This window comes from Balaenoptera borealis, assembly GCF_965194805.1.
Source record: "Balaenoptera borealis genome assembly, chromosome: 2".
NCBI lineage: Eukaryota > Metazoa > Chordata > Mammalia > Artiodactyla > Balaenopteridae > Balaenoptera > Balaenoptera borealis.
Genome location: NC_138867.1, coordinates 125,334,374 through 125,358,036, shown reverse-complemented (window position 1 = coordinate 125,358,036; position 23,663 = coordinate 125,334,374). Strand labels below are relative to the sequence as shown.

General features: G+C 38.2%; 1 protein-coding gene and 1 long non-coding RNA gene across 3 annotated transcripts in view; one reads left to right on the top strand and one right to left on the bottom strand.

The window, feature by feature from the left end:
- LOC309624596 overlaps positions 1 to 17,094 on the bottom strand; it is a 467,785-nt gene extending 450,691 nt beyond the window's left edge. Inside the window, exon 1 of the long non-coding RNA XR_014242047.1 lies at positions 16,408 to 17,094. This is a non-coding gene — a long non-coding RNA (uncharacterized lncRNA). The remainder of the gene's footprint in view (positions 1 to 16,407) is intronic.
- The window catches only part of PPP2R2B (protein phosphatase 2 regulatory subunit Bbeta), a 686,949-nt gene that overhangs the window by 132,318 nt on the left and 530,968 nt on the right, over positions 1 to 23,663 (top strand). For both annotated transcript variants that reach the window (XM_082382725.1, XM_082382729.1), the window contains exon 2: positions 19,899 to 19,985. The gene's annotated coding sequence lies outside the window, so the exon portion shown is untranslated. The remainder of the gene's footprint in view (positions 1 to 19,898; positions 19,986 to 23,663) is intronic.

Below are 23,663 nucleotides of genomic sequence, written 5' to 3'. Positions count from 1 at the left end.
GCATTAGAATTTCAACATATCAATTTTGTGGAGGACATAAATATTCAGACTACAGCATTAACCTTTATCTCAGAAAAAGTGTCCAAATTATTCTCTACCTCTCGACCAAGGCTACCACTGGTGGGGTGGAAGTTTTAATGTCTTTTATACTTTTAAAATTTATGAATATATATCATTGTTCTACAGTTCCTTGTTTACCTTAAACACACATACAGACACACACGCACACACACAGACACACACATAACTTGCTCCAGAGTTGTACTGCCTGGGTTTGAGGTCTGATATAGCTAACTATTCTCTAGGTGACTTTGGGCAAGTTGCTTAACTTCTCTGTTCCTGTGATTCTACACCGATAAAATGACAATAATTCTAATACCTGCCTCATGGGAGAATTATAGGTGATAAACCATGTAACCTACTTTATAAATAGGTACAAGCCCCCCGAATGAGGCATTTTATTGATAGTATATAGTAATAAAAGCACTGTTTGGGCCAGGGAAATATCTTCTGTGTATCTCTGGCATCATCTGAGTACACGTTATCAGGGTCAATGTTGAAAATTTTTAACAATTGTCTGGTGTGGGCATTGACCAAACAGAGTGGTCACTGGTCATTAACAATCATTATGGCCCTACTGGTATGTACAGGTCAAATATAGGCATGCAGCTCCCTCAGAACTTTCCCAAAGCAGAGGGCTCCTCTGGTACTCTCCTGACTCCACTCCCTGTCTGCAGCTTTCCTGCATCCTGGGGTGGTCCAGGATTGCAAATAACTCTAAGCGGGCAGATTCAGGTGGGAGATATGCTGCTGAGAGGTGAGGGGTAGTTGCCTCTGGGCAATAGTATGGATTACGGTGAGGAGGGGCCCTCCCATGCCACTCTTAGCCATTCTTCCTGCAGTTTTAGAGAATCAGGTGTGCTCTGCTGTGGAGAGAACCTGCGTCTCTTTGCGCACGCGCAGCACCAGAGCCACCTGGAGTCTCCCCTCTCTCAGCTGTCTACGGGCACCAACAAGCACAAACTTCCATTTGCCGATTGTGTAAGAGCCAAGGGTAGAGGCTGCTCTCAGACTACTGTCATCAGTCTGACTTTGCATGGTTGTCAGCTGAAGAGGAAATGTTTACTGTTATTAAGCAAAACAATGACTACAATAGAAAGCTTACAGCCATCTGGTTTCTGAAGAGTGGCAAACTTTTATCCACTGCCTCAGTTTATAAAACCAAACAGCTAAAATGTAGTGAATTCCCACTCCATCACTGTGGGATACATGGATGCTTTGGAAAAGGGAAAGAGGCAAATTTTTTACATGATCTTTTGCATTACATATCTTTATAGGTTCTCATTCAACACGTAAAAGCTAGAAACATGACCTTATAAATGTGAATCCCCAGGACTCTTTGGGATCTGTGTTGCTGGATTTTTTAAAGCTTATTGCATCGAGGGAGGGAATGAGATGTAGTGGAAAGAATGTGCAATTATAAGAGCTGGTTTTGTCTGTGACCTGTTATATTCTAACTATGGGAAAGTCAGAAAGGCATTGTCACTGTTCTGAGAGCATCTGCTTCTTCATCTGCATCAAGATAGTCCTTGTGTACTTTATAGCCTCAGGTACTGTGACACGCTTGAATGTAGCCACGAAGGGTTTGGGGGCGCATCAGAAAGTTCCCATCACCACTCCCACTCCTCAAGTCATCTGAGTCAGCTCTAGGGGGGACAAAACCTCAAGATTGGTTACCTCTGGCTGCCAGCTGTCTTCTTTAGGTACAACCTCCCATTGTGACAAAGAACAAATGGAGCTGCCAGAGGAGCCTGTGTTCCAGTTGTCCAAAGAGCATGTCATGATGACCAAAATGTGGCCAGTAAGGATGGGGGACTGCAAAGCTGGATGGGAACCTGGGAGATGCATTTGCAATCTGATAGCCAAATCTCTGTCTTCCCATGCGTGGGGTATGTCTATCCTTCTGCAGTAGACATGCCCTTTTAGTGTTATCCAGACTGGCTTCAGAGTTTCTCTGACCAAGGATGTGAGTTGTACAAATGAAAATTCCATCACTCTTTTAAACAATAAGAAAAAAATGATAAGGTTAAAAAACCTGTTTTCATTATCGCGATGTTTGTCATCAAAAGATAGACAAACTATTAGTGCCTTGATACAAAATAAATTTTTTCAAGTATTTGAATGCTGAAAATTATGTTTCATTGTTTAATCACATTCTTGAGCAAATAGGTATTTTGTGGACAATGTCTAACCTGAATTTGAAGAGCCCATCATTCAAAAAGTCTTGATCAAGAATTGTGTCAAGCTATTATTTGGGAGTTATACAAATTGAATACTTAGAATAATCTATAATGCTTTGTACTTTATTTTTATAATAATATAAATAAGGTATAATAAAATTTCCCAAGCACATATACTCTCACATCCCTTGGTTAACTCCTGCATTCTGTATAAATGTCTTGATTTTCTGTGTTCTGCCTTAAAGGGTGGGTTTGAGGCTCTTTGGAGAAAATTCATAAGAATATGCTTTGTGAATCACATTTTGTTTTGCACAACTATCATGTATTAGCTCTTAGGCTACTTTCAACCCAATCCTTTCCCATTCTGACAGGCCATTTCAGGTTCCAGATACTTTATCGATATTTTTTGCCCTATTGATTTCATACACACACACACACACACACACACACACACACACTTCTTATTTGAAATACTGACGAAACTGGAATATTTCAGAATTGAGTTAACAGAAGGCAACTTCTACCTAGTGCCCCCAAAGACATGGTCCCCATATTCCACACACCAAAGCCTGAACAAATACAACTGCTCCTTTAGTTTATAGCCCTTTTTAAACTTCACATGGCCAACATTTTCACTGAAATTTTTCTTTCTGTGAATGTGCTTTGTTTTAGCATGTAAGGTCCTAGAGTTCAGAAGCATGTTTCAGAGCACTGGGCAGATGTATATATTTATTGGATGATGTAAATTTTAGCACTCTGCCCCAACAGAGCCAAACAATTTCCTATAGTTCTTCTGGGTCTTAACAAAGTAGGCAAGGACAGCAGGGCATTATAATCCTGATTTCCATTTAAAAAACAAGAGCATTAAAGACACCGAAGACATAATATAACACAATGGTTCTGTCCCTTCTACTCCTAGAACATGTACTGACTCCATCCACTTCCCTCTAATTTCATTCTCTCCATCTTCTCTTGTGTAATCTCAGTCTAAGCCGTCATCATGTCACCTGGACCATGATAACTGGTCTCCCTCTCTCTCTTTTTTTTTTTTAAAGATTTATTTATTGATTGATTGACTGATTGCTATGTTGGGTCTTCGTTTCTGTGCGAGGGCTTTCTCTAGTTGCGGCAAGTGGGAGCCACTCTTCATCGCCGTGCGCGGGCCTCTCACCATCGTGGCCTCTCTTGTTGCGGAGCACAGGCTCCAGACGCGCAGGCTCAGTAGTTGTGGCTCACGGGCCCAGTTGCTCCGCGGCATGTGGGATCCTCCCAGACCAGGGCTCGAACCCGTGTCCCCTGCATTGGCAGGCAGACTCTCAACCACCGCGCCACCAGGGAAGCCCCTGGTCTCCCTCTCTTGAATCCTTACAATGTATTCCCCACACAGCAGCCCGATCCTATCACGCCCCTGAATGGAACCCTTCAATGATTTCCTATCTCACTTGGAAGGGAATCGAAACTCCTAACCGTAGCTTACTTGATCTGATGTGATCCGGCTCACTCACGTCATCTCCTGCTGGCTCATCTGGCTTAATGTGCTTCAGCCACCCTGCTGACTGACCCTTGATTCTGCCCAAGCTCCTTTATCACAGCTTTTGCATCTGTGTTTCCCTCTGCCTGGGATCTCTTTCCTTAGATCTTCGTACAGCCAGCTGCTTCTTATTCTTCAACTCTTTGACTCTCCTAATTAGAAAGAACTTCCACGGCTATCCTGATTAAAGTAGCCTTCCAGCAAACCTATGCATTTGCTTTGTTGCCATCGTAGCACCATGCTTAGCACTCATTCAAATTTGAATCTATCTTGCTTAATTATTTGTTTCTGTATTTATTTTCTACTTCTCCAATGAAAGACAAACTCAAGAGCAAGCAACTCGTCTCCTTTTCCCACCACTGAATCCTAGCGGCTATTAGAGTACATGGCAAATAGTAGTCAATCAATAATTATTTACTGAATGAAGGAATGCATGCATGAATGAAATGTATCATGTCAAACACTCTGAAATTGTTATGACAGGTTATTGGGTCAGAAGATCCTACTGAGAAGGTAGAAAGAAAAGGAGTAGAAATTGCTAAAATTTATGCTATCAAAGTGATATTTCCTTGTCAGTTGGAAGTAAGGCTATCAAGAGCAAAGAAGGTAAAGAAATTTTTTCAGGTTCACTCTACTAACAGCCAAGCTAGGATTCAAATCTAAAACTGTCTAAGTCTAAAATGCATGGCCTTTTTACTGCATAGGACTGGCAATAAATGACCAGGTTCCTTTCACTTAAAAAATGTCCAATGGCATAGTGGTTAATATTATTACATAATTTTTAAAAATGTCATCAATCTCAACTGAATATTCATGGTGTTTGAGAATCACGTTCTTTCTTATAAATATTACTTTTATTCCTCTTAAATTATTGCAAGTGACTTGCCAAACCTTGGGTCAGCAGGATGCTGACTCCCTAAAGAAGTAAAGTAATATTTGCAGTAAATTTCCTCTATTCTGGACCACAAAGACATGCAAAGAGAAGATGGGTAAAAAAAAAAAAAAAAAAAGTGCATTTGGTTGGAAATAAGAAACTAATTCTGGGAAACCAATCAAATTGCCTCATTGGAAGCAATCCCAGACTTTTGAAAGTTACTCTTTAAAATAAAAGGAAGATGCTCAAAGAAATTAAACGGCTACCCATAAACCACAGTGATTGCACCTCTCATCTCAGGAATGACAGGCTCTGTTGTCCACGAGGTAAATTCTCTCCCGCCAGCTAGTAAGTTCTTGACTCAGAATCACAGTCAGGCAAGCCATGTAGCAAAGTCTACCAATGAATCCATTTATTCTCTGGGCAAAGACCGGCTCCATGTGCTTTACTGTTCACATTATCAGCTCTAGTCAGGTCTAGAGTCAGGTTGTGCCACATACAACCACTTCTTATATCATTTTGTTTTCACAGCATTCCTTTTTCTCCTATTTAATCAATTATGAAACTGAATCTTAGAGAGAAGTGACTTGCCCAAGGTCGCACAGCTCAAGGTGTTATTATTGAGACTCAGTCCCATAGGGTGTGACTTTAGAACCCAAACCCTAAACCATTCCATTATATTCCATGTGCTTACAGTTGAAAACTATGCTGACTCTTTTAAATGAAAACAGAACAAAAAACTTACAGTCAGCTGGTTTACTTAATTTGTTTTTTTTTATAATGTTGCTTACTGTAAGTGAAAACATAAATCTACATATATGTTTTTTATGCTTAGAGCTCATATAAAACTATAAAACCAAAATTTAGTTGGAAGTTAAATATAAAAGAAGAACCGTATCCAAATTAACACAATTTTATGGGGGAAATGAATCTTGCTTTACGGAAACTAAACTGTCACTCACAGCAGGGATATGGTAGTGATTCCGTGGTGGGAATTCTTTTTGACTTGGCACACCTCCAATACTGTGGGTCATGATGGCTCTATTCTACCATGACTTTTCTCCAGTAAAAATACCAAGACACCTTGGTTTGTGGCAATCATTTGGCCCTCACATAGCTCGAGCTCAACATTGACATATTGGCTCTTCCTCTGTTCTTTTCTCGTTAGCCTGTGACAATTAAATGTCGCCACCAAGTGCCAATGTGAGCGTAAGCACAGGTGTGAATGCAGGCACAGAAATCATGCAGCAGTACTTGCTTAGAAAGGGGTCATCCAGATAGTCAAGAAGTGCTGGTAGTCAGTGTTTTAGGATAACCAAACTGAACATGAAATTTAAAAAATTTTAGAGATGAATGTGGAAACCTCAAAAGTATGTCCCTGGACACCCCCAAGGGTCTGCAGATCCCAGGTTGAGTAACCATGTTTGCAGTTGATCTATCTGGGTTCAAATGATGACAATGCCAACTCAGTTTCTCCATCCATATAATGGGAATAGAAAGAAGGCTGTTCTACAGTTGTCATGAGTGTTAATGGCTACAATGCACATAAATTGCTCAACTCATAAGATAAAGGATAAGATAAAAGCTCTGTAAATATTTTCTAGTATTGTTAATATTATTAGGTGATCATGGTATATTGAGGAAAGCAGATATGCATACAACTAATAAGACCCAGAGAAAAACTGCTTTGTATATTTATACACAAAGTGCCCTGTTAGCACAGATAAGGCAGTGACAACAACAAATTCACACAGTTGGTAAGTGACAAGGCCGGGATTCCAACCTGGACAGCCTGGCTCTGTGGGCTGTGCTTTTGAGTTCTTGAAAGAGATTTAAAATTAACAAGTATCAATAAAAGGGAGCAGAACATTGGTAATCAGCAGAGCCAGTCCATCTGACTCTCAAATCCTCACACTAAAGCACTGTGATCTCCTGACTCTGTAGCAAATGCCACAAAAGTCTGAACTTTAAGAGCCGCATTCAGTCTTGGGGCCCTTTCCCCCCTCTTCCTGGCAAATACAGCTATTGCTCTGGGGTTCCTCCTACTTTGTACATCATGCATTTTAATTTTTATAAGTTCTTTTTTTAACTGAATGAAAGATTCTTTAAATTCTATAGTGCTTTACAATTTTCAAAAGTTTCACACACATGATTTCATATAATCCCATAATAACACTTTTCTTCCCCATACCTCTGTATGGCCCCTCTCCCCACTGGTAACCACTAGTTTGTTCTCTGTATCTGTAAGTCTGCTTCTTTTTTGTTTTATTCACTGGTTTGTTGTATTTTTAGATTCCACATATAAGTGATATCCTACAGTATTTGTCTTTCTCTGTCTGACTTATTTCACTTAGCACAGTGCCCTCCAAGTCCATCCATCCATTCTTGCAAATGGCAAGATTTCATTCTTTTTTATGGCCGAGTAGTATTCCATTGTATACATATATATATACCACATCTTCTTTATCCATTCATCTGTTGATGGACATTTAGGCTGCTTCCATACCTTGGCAATTGTAAATATTGCTGCTATGAACATTGGGGTGCATGTATCTTTTCGAATGAGTGTTTTTCAGATATATATCTAGGAGTGGAATTTCTGGGTCATATGGTAGTTCTGTTTTTAGTTTGTTGAGAAACTGCATATTGTTTTCCACAGTGGCTGCACCAGTTTACACTCCCACCAACAGTGTGCGAGTGTTCCCTTTTCTCCACACCCTCGCCAACATTTGTTATTTGTGGGTTTTTTTTTTTTTTTGATGACAGCCATCCATGCTGACTGGCATGAGGTGATATCTCATTGTGGTTTTGACCTGCAGTTCCCTGATGATTAACGATGTTGAGCATCTTTTCATGTGCCTGTTGGCCGTCTGCATTTCTTCTTTGGAAACATGTCTATTCAGTTCTTCTGCCCATCTTTTAATCAGGTTTTTGTTTTTTTGATGTTGCGTTGTAGTAGGTGCTTATATAAGTTACATCACACATTTTAAAAGGAAGTGAGTGCTCCCAAGTCCATATTGACATAAATCATTTAGTTCCAGCATGAGTAAGCTAGAGGACTCCAACTGGTCTTCCCCGACGCCCAGAGAGTTTGCTTGCTTGTGCACAAAGTTTAAGAAATTAAATTAGTTGTCAGCACTTAAATATCAGGTTTTATATAACAATCCAGGTTTCTGCCATCTCCTGAACAATCAGAATATCTAGAAACATTGAACCCCTATTCCCCATGATGACAACTGAATGGAGTTTAGCTTCAAAACAGGCATCTGAGCCTTTTTTTTTGTCTTAGTTCCCTCCCTAAAATCTTCTCTTACCATCAGTGGTAGTCTGGTCCCCACAGGCACTGACGTGGGAGACTCCTGGAAAGCGCTCAGTGTGTGTCCACTACTGTTACTGAGGACGTCTGGTTGTTGTGGACTGGCTTAGATGCCCAGCACTCTTAGAGCCTGGGACCTGGGTGGTGTGGTAGTCGGCAAAAAGTGGCAATGAATTTCCCCCACACCTGCGTGCACATCCCTTTGTAGTATGACTTTGCCACTTTTCCTCTCCATCCTGCAAATCTGGGCTTGGCCCCATGACTTGCTTTGGCAAATGGACGTCGGCAAGGGTGTGCTTATGCCTTGGGGTCTCCCCTCTCTGGCTACTGGGATCCCTTAGCCACCACGTGACAAGCCCGGTGCACCTATTGGAGGATGAGTGACAATGTGGAGGGATGGGTCCAGCCATGGGAGCAAGGCCATCCTAGGGCAGTGGGTCAGAAATGACCCCCAAACCAGGAGAAGTAAGAAAGCGTTATTGTGTTAACGTGGGTTGGCTTTTAGACAGTAACAGCTAACTCACAAGAAGGCAAAGACTCAGAATATCTCCCATGTGACAGCATAAACTCTGATTTTCCTGAGGGTCTTCTCAGGAAAGAGAATTAGGCATTCTCTCTCTACAAATAAGGCCTAAAGCAAGTGACTCCTCTACTTTAGTTTTTAGTGAAAAAGGACAGAATTGAAATCACTAGTGAGAGAATATTTAGAGTGTTTTTATAACTGGGAAGTGAACATTAAGGTAAATATACAGAAAACCAAGGTAAAGGTAATTTAACCAGTTACAGAAGTCATAGAACATGCAAAAAAAAATACACGTAATCATACCGTTCTAAGACAATTCCTTGATGATTTTCTAATTATCAAGGTTCTATTTGTGTGCATATGAACTTATTTTTTGAAAAGTTATCAAAATGGTGATAATAAAATCAACAATAAGAAGAAAAATAAGAACAACTTCTATATTGAGCTCTTATGTACCCAGCACTTCTCTAAGGACTCATGCAGATTTTCTCCTTCAAATACTCACACCACCACATGAGGGACATCCTATTAGTAGTAGTAGTATTTTTTATTGAAGTGTAATTGATTTACAATTTTGTGTTAGTTTCAGGTGTACAGCAGAGTGATTTGGTTATATATATACACACATATATGTATATATGTATGTGTGTATATATACACACACACACACACACACATTCTTTTTTTCGATTCTTTTCCTTATAGTTTATTACAAGATATTGAATATCCCTGTGCTATACGGTAGGTCCTTGTTGTGAGACATCCTATTATTATGTCCATTTTACAGATGAGTAAAATGAGTCTCAGAGAGATTGGGTAACTTCTCCAGAATTCCAGAGCTAGGACCTAATCTGCAGTTCTATTATATATCCATGCTATTAATGTCATCACTTTACCATTTTCCTTGGGATAATAGTCATAGTAATGAAGGGATTTATATTTATAAAGCTGCCCAGAGAAGACCTGAATTTGAACAGGAGGGTTTTTTTGTTTTTTTTTTGTTTTTCCTCATTTCTTAAATTTAATCTGACAGTTTCAAGTTCACTTTAAATTTACCATAACAGGGCTGAGCAGAGACATTCTTAGTTCAATCCACCAGAGGGCAGTATGAGGCAGAGTTTGCTTCTGAAGACAAGTTTGCCTCCTGAGCACTCCTTCTGCCTTACCTGGGGGCACTGAACTCTGGTCTCCACCTTCATTTCTATTGCTATCTTTTTGTATTGTTGGTTTTTTCATTTTAAGATGCTTAGAGATGCCCCTAGTTTTTAGAACACTATTCTTTTCCAACTAAGCAGCATGGGGCTGTGGAAACAGTGCTGGATAAAATAACCGAGAGCTTCTTTACTTGTGGTCCTGCATTTGTGATTCCCTGACATTTGGATATCACTTGGCTTCCTGGGTCAGATTCATTGACATCATGAGATGATAAAGTTAGACGAATTCTAAGGATCACTCCAACTCTCACATTCTACAATTTCTAATGTAGAAGGGGCTGTGAGTCTTAGTTGGCACTGTGTAAACAACGGTATGTAAGAAATGTCACATTTGTGGTTGTTGTCATTATTATTAGTAAACAGAATTATATGACTGAGTCTCCACCCTACCAGACTGATGAAAAATGCAGTCTGTCATCATTGGGGCTCGCTGCAACTCTCGCCAACCCTAATTGCCTCACAGTCCGTGAGTGTTACAGAGTGTCCAAGGGTCAGGGAGGAACCTACTCTTGGGGCTTCTGGCCACACTGGTCTCCTGAGGTCAAGCAACTGCTGCTTGCGTTTCTTGCTTGGAGGACCCTTGTCTAGGCTGGGAACCTAGGGCCCAACATCCATGAGTAGGTCTCGGAGTCAGGAAGGCTCTGACCCACAGCAGAAAAGATGTGTTATGGATCGAAGCCCTTCTCTGGCTGCCCACAAAGGTACTTCCTTGCTCCTTTCTCCCTAACATAGTTGCTTTCATGAGCTCACATTTTCACTCACAGGAGAGAGACGGAGGAAGAGAGAGTGAGGAGGGAGGGAGAAGAGGAGAGCTGTCCTCTGGCCACTTCTACTTGACCCCTACAAAAGTCCTAGGAAAAGGAAATGCGAAAGGCCCAGCTATCTTCATGGAAAGGAAGAGGGAAACCCTAGAACAAAACATGTTAATGTTTCAATAAATATTGTTCTTCCACCCCAAAAAACCAGAACCTAGAGTGAAGGAGGGATAATGTCTTGGGTAGATTGTATTCTCGACAGTGCCAGAACCAAGTTGCTCAGTGACTATCAGGTGGTTAATTTTCTTCTTCAGTCTGAAAGAGAAAAGGAAGAATGGGCAGGATTCGATTTTGAACCAAAATGGCAGGAATATAAATCAGGAACTAGGTGTGGATGTGAATTCTGGATCCACAGTTTCCTGGCTATGGGACCTTGGAGAATACTGACTCTTCCTTCTTCAACAAGGAAGTGTACAAATTTTGCATCCAGTTTAAAGGAATTTGCTGATTGCTTGAAACTGGCTTGACAACCCTGCCCTTGGGAATGTCCGCAGACCCTTTCATGGGGTCCTGAAGCCACGCTGGAGAAAGCCTTGGGAATTCTGTCCTCCTTGGTTGGGAAACTTCAACTCTGTCCCTCTGTCCACCTGTTCAGACCTCTTGGCCTATATCTGATCCTCTGCAGAGCCCTGTGGATTGATGCTCTTCTGGACACTCTTTTTTTTTTTTTTTTTTACTGGACTCTCTCTTTATGGCAACCTTTTTCATCTCATGTGTTGTTCACTCTGTAAACTGAGATCTTGCCCCAGGTTCAAAATTCTAAGCCAGATTCACAGCCCCAGGCCACTAGAAATGGTCAATTAAGTGCAACAAAGGTCTATTGTACCCAAGTAGCTGGACCACGCACGTACCTTCCCATCAGCAACGCACAAGGGTTACCGCTGACCCATCCTCACTAGCATTCTGTATCCACAGACTTGTCTTATTTGCCTTTCTTTTCTGCTGCTTTTTATTGTTTGTTGTTAATTATGGTAAAAGTACATGACATGAAATCTACCCTCCTAACAAATTTTTAGGCATACAAAACATTTTTTTGTGTTTTTATCATGTATATCCTGATGACTAAGAACATTTAGCATTTTAAAACAGGTTGATTAGGTTGCCTCTTTCTGAGTGGCCTCTTGGAAAACTTTTGTCCACATTTCTGTTGTTGTTTTCTTCATTTTATTAATTTATAAGTGTTCTTTATATAGCCTAGATATTAGCCCTTTGTCAAATTTATTAGCCTAGATATTAGCCCTTTGTCAAATGTGACAAATGTATATTTCCAGTCTACAGCTGATCTTTTCACTTTGTTTATAGGACCTGTTGATGAAGTTTAATGTGTTGAATCTATCTCTTTTTTTTTCTTTTTGAATTGTGCTCTTTGTGTCTTGTTTAAGAAATCCTTCCTAGAGGAAACCTGCAAAAGCCTCTTAGATAGCCTCATCCACAAGAGGGCAGACAGCAGAAGCAAGAAGAACTACAATCCTGCAGCCTGTGGAACAAAAAACCACATTCACAGAAAGATAGACAAGATAAAAAGGCAGAGCACTATGTACCAGATGAAGGAACAAGATAAAACCCCAGAAAAACAACTAAATGAAGTGGAGATAGGCAACCTTCCAGAAAAAGAATTCAGAATAATGACAGTGAAGATGATCCAGGACCTCAGAAAAAGAATGGAGGCAAAGATTGAGAAGATGCAAGAAATGTTTAACAAAGACCTAGGAGAATTAAAGAACAAACAAACAGAGATGAACAACATGAATAACTGAAATGAAAAATACACTGGAAGGAATCAATAGCAGAATAACTGAGGCAGAAGAACGGATAAGTGACCTGGAAGACAGAATGGTGGAATTCGCTGCCACAGAACAGAATAAAGAAAAAAGAATGAAAAGAAATGAAGACAGCCTAAGAGACCTCTGGAACAACATTAAACGCAAAAACATCCGCATTATATGGGTCCCAGAAGGAGAAGAGAGAGAGAAAGGACCAGAGAAAATATTTGAAGAGATTATAGTCAAAACTTCCCTAACACGGGAAAGGAAATAGCCACCCAAGTCAAGGAAGTGCAGAGAGTCCCATACAGGATAACCCCAAGGAGAAACACGCCGAGACACATAGTAATCAAACTGGCAAAAATTAAAGACAAAGAAAAATTACTGAAAGCAGCAAGGGAAAAACGACAAATAACATACAAGGGAACTCCCATAAGGTTAACAGCTGATTTCTCAGCAGAAACTCTACAAGCCAGAAGGGAGTGGCATGATATACTTAAAGTGATGAAAGGGAAGAACCTACAACCAAGATTACTCTACCTGGCAAGGATCTCATTCAGATTCGAAGGAGAAATCAAAAGCTTTACAGACAGGCAAAAGCTAAGAGAATTCAGCACCACCAAACCAGCTCTACAACAAATGCTAAAGGAACTTCTCTAAGTGGGAAACACGAGAGAAGAAAAGGACCTACAAAAACAAACCCAAAACAATTAAGAAAATGGTAAAAGGAACATACATATCGATAATTACCTTAAATGTGAATGGATTAAATGCTCCAACCAAAAGACACAGGCTTACTGAATGGATACAAAAACAAGACCCATATATATGCTGTCTACAAGAGACCCACTTCAGACCTAGGGACACATTCAGACTGAAAGTGAGGGGATGGAAAAAGATATTCCATGCAAATGGAAATCAAAAGAAAGCTGGAGTAGCTATACTCATATCAGATAAAATGGACTTTAAAATAAAGAATGTTACAAGAGACAAGGAAGGACACTACATAATGATCAAGGGACCAATCCAAGAAGAAGACATAACAATTATAAATATATATGCACCACCCAACATAGGAGCACCTCAATACATAAGGCAACTGCTAACAGCTATAAAAGAGGAAATTGACAGTAACACACTAATAGTGGGGGACTTTAACACCTCACTTACACCAATGGACAGATCATCCAAACAGAAAATTAATAAGGAAACACAAGCTTTAAATGACACAATAGATCAGATAGATTTAATTGATATTTATAGGACATTCCATCCCAAAACAGCAGATTACACTTTCTTCTCAAGTGCGCACAGAACATTCTACAGGATAGATCACATCTTGGGTCACAGATCAAGCCTCAGTAAATTTAAGAAAATTGAAATCATATCAAGCATCTTTTCTGACCACAATGCTATGCGATTAGAAATTAATTATAGGGAAAAAAACATAAAAAACACAAACACATGGAGGCTAAACAATGTTACTAAATAACCAAGAGATCACTGAAGAAATCAAAGAGGAAATCAAAAAATACCTAGAGACAAATGATAATGAAAACACGACGATCCAAAACCTATGGGATGCAGCAAAAGCAGTTCTAAGAGGGAAGTTTATAGTTATACAAACCTACCTCAAGAAACAAGACAAATCTCAAATAAACAATCTAACCTTACACCTAAAGGAACTAGAGAAAGAAGAACAAACAAAACCCAAAGTTAGCAGAAGGAAAGAAATCATAAAGATCAGAGCAGAAATAAATGAAATAGAAACAAAGAAAACAATAGCAAAGATCAATCAAACTAAAAGCTGGTTCTTTGAGAAGATAAACATAATTGATAAACCATTAGCCAGACTCATCAAGAAAAAGAGGGAGAGGACTCAAATCAATAAAATTAGAAATGAAAAAGGAGAAATTACAACAGACACTGCAGAAATACAAAGCATCCTAAGAGACTACTACAAGCAACTCTATGCCAATAAAATGGACAACCTGGAAGAAATGGACAAATTCGTAGAAAGGTATAATCTTCCAAGACTGAACCAGGAAGAAATAGAAAATATGAACAGACCAATCACAAGTAATGAAATTGAAACTGTGATTAAAAATCTTCCAACAAACAAAAGTCCAGGACCAGATGACTTCACAGGTGAATTGTATCAAACATTTAGAGAAGAGCTAACACCCATCTTTCTCAAACTCTTCCAAAAAACTGCAGAGGAAGGAATACTCCCAAACTCATTCTACGAGGCCACCATCACCCTGATACCAAAACCAGACAAAGATACTACAAAAAAAGAAAATTACAGACCAATATCACTGATGAATATAGATGCAAAAATCCTCAACAAAATACTAGCACACAGAATCCAACAACACATTAAAAGGATCATACACCATGATCAAGTGGGGTTTATCCCAGGAATGCAAGGATTCTTCAATATATGCAAATCAATCAATGTGATACACCATATTAACAAATTGAAGAATAAAAACCATATGATCATCTCGATAGATGCAGAAAAAGCTTTTGACAAAATTCAACACCCATTTATGATAAAAACTCTCCAGAAAGTGGGCATAGAGGGAACCTACCTCAACATAATAAAGGCCATATATGACAAACCCACAGGAAACATCATTCTCAATGGTGAAAAACTGAAAGCATTTCCTCTAAGATCAGGAACAAGACAAGGATGTCCACTCTCACCACTGTTATTCAACATAGGTTTGGAAGTCCTAGCCACAGCAATCAAAGAAGAAAAAGAAATAAAAGGAATCCAAATCAGAAAGGAAGAAGTAAAGCTGTCACTGTTTGCAGATGACATAACACTATACATAGAGAATCCTAAAGATGCCACCACAAAACTGCTAGAGCTAATCAATGAATTTGGTAAAGTAGCAGGATACAAAATTAATGCACAGAAATCTCTTGCACTCCAACATACTAATGATGAAAAATCTGAAAGAGAAATTAAGGAAACACTCCCATTTACCATTGCAAGAAAAAGAATAAAATACCTAGGAATAAACCTACCTAGGGAGACAAAAGACCTGTATGCAGAAAACTATAAGACACTGATGAAAGCAATTAAAGATGTTACAAACAGATGGAGAGATATACCATGTTCTTGGATTGGAAGAATCAATATTGTGAAAATGACTATACTACCCAAAGCAACCTACAGATTCAATGCAATCCCTATCAAATTACAAGGGCATTTTTTACAGAACTAGAACAAAAAATCTTAAAATTTGTATGGAGACATAAAAGACCCCGAATAGCCAAAGCAGTCTTGAGGGGAAAAAGCGGAGCTGGAGGAATCAGACTCCCTGACTTCAGAATATACTAAAAAGCTACAGTAATGACGACAATATGGTACTGGCACAAAAACAGAAATATAGGTCAATGGAACAGGTTAGAAAACCCAGAGGTAAACCCACGCACCTATGGTCAACTAATCTATGACAAAGGAGGCAAGCATATACAGTGGAGAAAAGACAGTCTCTTCGATAAGTGGTGCTGGGAAAACTGGACAGCTACATGTAAAAGAATGAAATTAGAACAGTCCCTAACAGCATACACAAGAATAAACTCAAAATGGATTAGATTCCTAAATGTAAGACCAGACACTATAAAACTCTTAGAGGAAAACATAGGAAGAACACTCTTTGACATAAATCACAGTAAGATCTTTTTTGACCCACCTCCTAGAGTAATGGAAATAAAAACAAAAATAAACAAATGGGACCTAACGAAACTTGAAAGCTTTTGCACAGCAAAGGAAACTACAAACAAGACGAAAAGACAACCCTCAGAATGGGAGAAAATATTTGCAAATGAATCAACGGACCAAGGATTAATCTCCCAAATATATAAATAGCTCATGCAGCTCAATACTAAAAAAACAAACAACCCAATGCAAAAATGGGCAGAAGAACTAAATAGACATTTCTCCAAAGAAGACATACAGACGGCCGAGAAGCACATGAAAAGCTGCTCAACAACACTAATTATTAGAGAAATTCAAATCAAAACTACAATGAGGTATCACCTCACACCAGTTAGAATGGGCATCATCAGAAAATCTACAAAGAAAAAATGCTGGAGAGGGTGTGGAGAAAAGGGAACCCTCTTGCACTGTTGGTAGGAATGTAAATTAATAGAGTCACTATGGAGAACAGTATGGAGGTTCCTTAAAAAACTAAATATAGAATTACCATATGACCCAGCAATCCCACTACTGGGCATATACCCAGAGAAAACCGTAATTCAAAAAGACACATGCACCCGAATGTTCATTGCAGCACTATTTACAATAGCTAGGTCATGGAAGCAACCTAAATGCCCATCGACAGACAAATAGATAAAGAAGATGTGGTACATGTATACAATGGAATATTACTCAGCCATAAAAAGGAACGAAATTGAGTCATTTGTTGAGACGTGGATGGATCTAGTGACTGTCATACAGAGTGACGTAAGTCAAAAAGAGAAAAACAGATATCGTATATTAATGCATATATGTGGAATCTAGAAAAATGGTACAGATGAACCGGTTTGCAGGGCAGAAATTGAGACACAGATGTAGAGAACAAATGTATGGACACCAAAGGGGGAAAGCGGTGGGGGTAGGGGGTGGGGGTGGGATGAATTGGGCGATTGGGATTGACATGTATACACTGATGTGTATAAAATGGATGACTAATAAGAACCTGCTGTATAAAAAAAGAAATAAAATAAAATTCAAAAACATAAATAAATAAAATTTTAAAAAAAGACCCAGTAAATCACACACCTTCCGAAGACCAAAAAAAAAAAAAAAGAGATCCTTCCTACACTGAAAAACTGGGTGGAGTCAAATTTTAAAGAGCTTTTGCTCACCTACCCTCAAAAAACATTTCTAAGATCTCTTTTAAAATTCTAAAAATTGACAATGTCTACCTGAAAGATGTTAGTTAGTTAAATGCCATTGATTCAACTAGTTGCTCATATGAAAACAATAATGACAGATTCCTACCTTACATTATACCCAAAAATCAATGCTAGGGACTTAAAAACACCATATGTGAAAAGAAAAACTTTTAGAAAAATATACAGGACGAAGAGCTTATTTTATTAAAAAGCTTTTCTTTCAAAATTCAGCCCCACTCTATTTTGTCAGAGACCCAGTATTGTAACTGCAGTGAACAAGTTGTAGCGCGGCAAAGATACATGACAGGAGTGGCCAGACACGTGGCTGTCCATGCATCAGGGCCAGATCATAAAGGGTCTTGACACTAGACCATGGAGTTGGAATTTTATCCAGACAAAACGACAGCTGTTGAGAGGTTTTACATAGGAGAGGGAAGTGATCATCGGATTTGCCTTTTAGAAAGACAGCTGCGGCAGGAATAAGGTGTAGACACTGGGAGAAGGAGAAATAGGATGGAGGGGAAAATGGTGAGAAGGCTGTTGAATAATCTAGGGGAGAGCAATGGGGCTTTGAAATGGGGCAGCAGCTGCTGTGAGGGATAAAAAAAGGGGAGAATTTAAGAGCATTTAAGGAGACAAATTTGCTGGGAGCTAGTTAATGTAAATTAGCTTTTTCCTGGCTACAAGTAATTGGCCACCTGGAAATACAGAATTGGGAGGGGCACAAAGAGAAACCTGAGTACCTATGTGAGGGCCAGTCCTGGGGTGGAGGAAACCCACTCATTATATTTTCTCCATCTCAAAACTCCTCTTCTAAGGAGATGGAAGAAATGTCTTTCCTTTGTGAGTGCACAATTCTTTGACAAGAGCATTCTAATTCTAAAAAGCAAGTTATTTGATTTTGATAACATTTCTTATTTTCCAAGGAAAAATAAGAGGCTTACACAGTGGCGCTTCCCAGTGAAGGGAAAGACACTTCAAATTCACAAAGCAAGGTGAAACTTAGAACAAATCAATTTGAGGGAATTATGCTTAACAAATGGTAAATTGTGAAATGCACGTTAGTTATGAGTTATTGCAGCTCATGCCTTTTCTGAGTGGAAACAGAACTGGGAGCTCATTACCTGTGCCAGGAAATGCCTCTCTACCCCCACACTGCCCACAAAGGCATAAAAGGTTAGTGCTGTAGAAAATGAGACAATAACAGGGGAAAGAGGGGAAAGAGGAGATTGCTTTTTCATACCAATTAGTTGGATGAAATAATATTGGTGACTTCTGTAGCAAGGGTGAATTGGAGACTGTATACGCTAATTTGAATGAAGATGTCCTAAAAATACTTACCAATGAGAAAGAGTATAGGAACATCAAACTTTTGACAGAAACTATCAAAAATTTTAGCGTAATAACATAAATAACATTTATGAAGTTCTTACCACTTTCAGTGGCGTCAGTATTGTTCACTGACCACCTCCTTTATGGTGGACAATGGCTACTCTGGTTTCCAGCTTCACATCTGGATACCATATCATCAGTACACACCTCATCGGCCCAAATTTAGTTAAACCCCCCTAGTCAGGGGGATACATGTGCTGTTTTCCTTAAGCCAAAGTTAACTAAAGGAATCACTATGTCCAAGGGACCAAGATGACTTCGATTGACTTTGGCCTATTAGAGTCCACCCTTGAACCTGGAGATAAAGTCAGCTTAGCTTCAAAGTACAGGGCTATCTGGGAAAAGGCTGGGTAACAGCAGAATCATCTGAGTTCTGCTATGAACAGAGAATAGGGACTGTGTTATTACTCATAGCATTCTAAACATAGATGGGAAGGATTTGGCATGTTCTAATAGTTGATGCCTGATAAGGAAACTTAGCTGAAATATGGGTGCAAATTTGAATTCCTTATGTTTTTATACTTTTCAAAGTTCCTTTACACTGAATCGCATTTGATCCCGTAAAAACCATGGAGATTTTCAAGGGAGACAATATGATTCCCTTTCTTTTGCAGATGGAGAAACAGAGTGAGGAAGGACTTGGAAGAGAGACCATATCTTGGTTGTGAATCTATGAAAGAGAATGTGATCTAGTGCTAAATGCATAGATTTTGAAGTTGGATAGCTCTGGTTGTTTGGGCAGGATCTCTCAGAGACTCCGTTACGTCATCAGTAAACAGAGATTAAAATATCCACCACTAGTAACTATAGGAGGATAATTAAAAGGGACTCTCTGAATGGTTCTGAGGACAGGTGTAGAGAGGTTAAGGGTTCAGGTGTGAGATAGGATACCTGGTTCCAATCCCAGCTCCATCATCTACTAGTTTCATGGCCTTGGCAAGTCATTTAACTTCTCTCTGACCTTCAGTTTCTGCATTTACAACATGGGGCTGGTAAGATAGAATCAGCTTAATAGAGTTTCCAGGAGGATGAATTGAGATGATGAATGTAAAGCATTTAACACAGCATGGAGCGCCGGTGAGCAGCAAATAAGATTTAGGTGTGATATTTTGATCATGTGTTAACAAACACCCTCAATACAGGTGGTGTGGATTATCTGATGGTTCTCACCTCCAGCTGTAAAATGACCAGCAACTGTTCCTGTATCTCAAGAACCTTTCCTTTATATAACCTGAGATAGTTCTCCCGTTTTCTTGGTAGGAGTCAAATGGTGCAGGGAAACATAGGACATTTTCATTATTTCTGTTTTATCCCAGGTTGGGCTGCAGAGCGAGGTTTGGAAGCACTGGACACCCACACTGAGCTGGCCTGCTCCGAGGACAGGAGGCGTGCTCACTGAGGAGGTGAGTTAAAAACAAACCCCGACACAGATCATGCTTCAGTTATATCCATTTCCCACAGCCGGGGGAGGCTGCAGTGCTATCTTGTCCTTGTGCGAAAAAGAAAGAAGAGCATTTGGTGTGAAAACGGCAGTGGCAAAAAAGGCATGTTTGACAGCTATTTCACACTCTGGGGAAAAGCATTAGCTCTTTCCCAGAACTGATAAGGCAGAGTGGAGACTGTCCATATGTCCAAAATGTCGGAGAGCACTGAAAGTCAAATGCAATACTTTAATGCTTAATGTATAGCTCTGGTTCCCTTTTTTGTCATCTGTTTTTAATCGGTAAGCTCATGGAGGACTGGGGTATTGTCCTGTTTGAGAGTTAGTCAACTAAGTCAAAGTACTGCATGGAGAAGTGTAGTTCTGAAGCGTTTTCTGATTATGTTTGACATTTCAGCACAAGTGCATTGATTGTTATGATTATAACTGTGACATTAAAAATGTTTATTAATTCAGCAGATTCATTAAGAGTTAATTATGCTCTCTAGAAAAAATGAAGCAGAAAACACAAATAAATAAACTAAAAACAACTGTAATCTAGCAAGTTCTATGGACTCTTGACATTATAGTATGTATCCTTCCGTTCTTTTATTTTGCATTTATTTTTTCGTGAACATTTTTTTTCTAATGGGTGGTGCATATGATAGGTGTTTATATATATTTCACTGTGTTTACCTGTAATATATTAAAAACATCTCTCCGTGATAGTATGAGGTTTTTCTTTTAAAAATTATTATTATGAAATATTTTGGACATACAAAAAGGTGTAGAGGATAGTATAGCAAATGCTAAGTACCCACCACCACCTAAAAAAGAAACGTCATGACTAATTCGGTTGAATCTCTTATCACACCTGCAAAGGTAACTACACATCAAACTTTGGTATTTATCATTTTCATAAGCTCTGTGTTCTTTTATGGCACATTTATGTAGCTTTAGTATTTTTAGCACTGTTTCACGTAGTTTAAATTTTCGTCTAAGAGGTGTCAGATGGTAGTTTTTCTGTAACTTGCCTTTTATATTTCCTCAGTGTGATTTTTTTTCAGATGCATCCATGTTGATACCTGTAGCTCTGGTCATTTTTACTCCTGTATCATATTCTATTTTATAAGTATGCCATAAATTATTTGTCCATTCATCAGATGATGGACATGGCTATGCATGTTCATAGGTATGAAAGTAGCTCTATACCTAGAAAAGGAATTGAAGGGTTATAGGGTATGACTATCCTCAAATTAATTAGATGTTGTCAAATTATTCCCAAAGGGGTTGTATCAGTTCATACCCATCAGCATGTAAAATACCCTATTTCTTCAAATCTTTCGCAATTCTTTAAATATTTTTGCCTATCATATAGGTATAAAATGGTTTTCCATTGTAGTTTTAATGACCACTTTTATGATTATGCATGACAGTGAACAGATTTCATCTTTTTTTAATCTATTTGGGTTTCTTTTATCGCACTGGCTTCATATGCTTTATCAATGTTTTAAATTTATTATTACTTATTTTATAAGTAGGTAGAAAGTATATGTCTGCCGGGGTGGATACACACACATACATGTACATATGCTCATCTTTTGTCATATTATTAACAAAATCTTTGGTTTCTGATATGTAGTGTGTATGTTTTTGGTGTCTTTTGATGAACGGAAGCTTTTAATATAGTTGAATTTATTAATTTTTATTTATGTTTTTCATGTTTTACTTAATGAACACTCCAGTGTCAGAAAATTGGTTCGGGTATTCTTCTCCATGTTTTGAGGATTTTGCTTTTCACATTTAGATCCCTACCTCACCAAGAATTGATTTTTGGTTCAGTATGTAGTTAAGTTTCTTTTCGCCATATATGTCCCAGTACCACTTGTAGATAGCTTGTCATCTGCCCTCTGATCTTCAACATCTTCTCTGACTTAGATGGCTCCTTCCTATGCATGGATCTGGTTCTGACTCTCTGTTCCATTGGTCAATTTACCTAAATCTACCAATACCATGTTATCATAATTATGATAGACTTATAATAAATTTTGATATCTGGTGGTAAAAATCTTCAACCTTGATTTTCTTTAAAGTTCCCTGAGCTATTCCTGGGCCTTTGCATTACACATTAATTTTAAAACTGACTTCTTATATTCTATGAAAAACATATCAATATTGTGAGTGGCATGAATTTAGAAATTAATTTTGGAAGAATTGACATCTTTACCATGTTGATTCTTATTTCTCCATTTATTTAAATTGATTTAACTTTAAAATAAAGTTTTAAATTTTTCTTTTAAAATATTACATATCTTCTGTTAAATCTATTTCTAAAATAGTACATTGTACTACTAAAAATTACATTTGCTAATTTCTTATTTGTAGTTAAATAATGGGAATAAAATAATAATAAAGAATAGAAATGCAATTGAACACTCATTAGTTAACAAAATGTGTGTATATTATCTTTTGTTTTTAATGTAGATAATCATATCTAAATAATGAGGGTTTTGTTTCTTCCCTTTAACATTAAGTACTATGCAAGTAGATTTAGAGGCATGTCCTTAAACAAATTAAGGAAGTTCCCTTCTATTCTTTCTGTGCTAATTTCTTTATCATGAGTGGGTGTTGACTAAAATTTCATTTAATGCCTGGTTTTGCTGCATCTGTTGAGATGAACTATGTGGTTCTCTTTCAATCTCTTAATATTATGAAATACATTAATTTTCTAATATTAAACTATTCCTACATTACTGGAGAAAACGTAACTTGGTCACAATAAGGCAATAATTTTATGTAGTGCTGTGGTTATATAGTGCTAATATATTCTCAGGATATTTACGTTTATATTCGTAAGTTCACCCAGTTGTTAATTTTCCTTGTTCTCACTGTCCTCAAGTTTATCCTAGCTTCATGAAATGAATTTGGAAGTGTTTTGTTTTGTTTTTTTCTATTTTCTGGAAGTCTGAAGTTTTCTCTGTGTGTTGGGATAAATTTTTAATTACTGGTGTAATTTCTTTCATGAGTGAAGTCTCTTCTCATTTTGTTTCCCTTAGTGTTAGTTTTGGTAAGCTATTTTTTCCTAAAAATAGGTGCCTCTAAAATTTATTTTAAATTGACTTGTTATGATTTTTAAAGTTTATTCTTTAATTATAGTCATAGGCTGTGTGGGCTCATGGTAACATTATTCTCTGAATTCTTATATTTTGATTGTCTTCTGCTGTTATGTTTGAAAGTTTATTTGGCTGGATATAAAATCTTTGGCTCACATTTACTTTCCTTGAGTATCTTAAATATATTACTCCATTTTCTTTTGGCATAAAACTTTGATGTTGAGACTTCTGATGGTGATTTGATTTTCTTTTCTTTATAGTTACTTTGGCTTTTTGCCTATATGCCCAAATATTTTTTCTTTTTCTTTGAAGTCAGCAATTATGGCAAGAATGTATCTTGCTCAATAAACACAGAAAAAGCATTTGCCAAAATCCAATATCTTTTTGTAATAATAATAATAATAAAAGCTCAACAAACAAGGAATAAAATAGAACTTCCTCACTCTGATAAAAGACATCTACAAAAAACTCACAGCTCCCAAAGACCCCAGCTTCCTGGTATTCATGCCCTTGTGAATCTCCTCCCCTCAAGTGTAGGCTAGACTTGT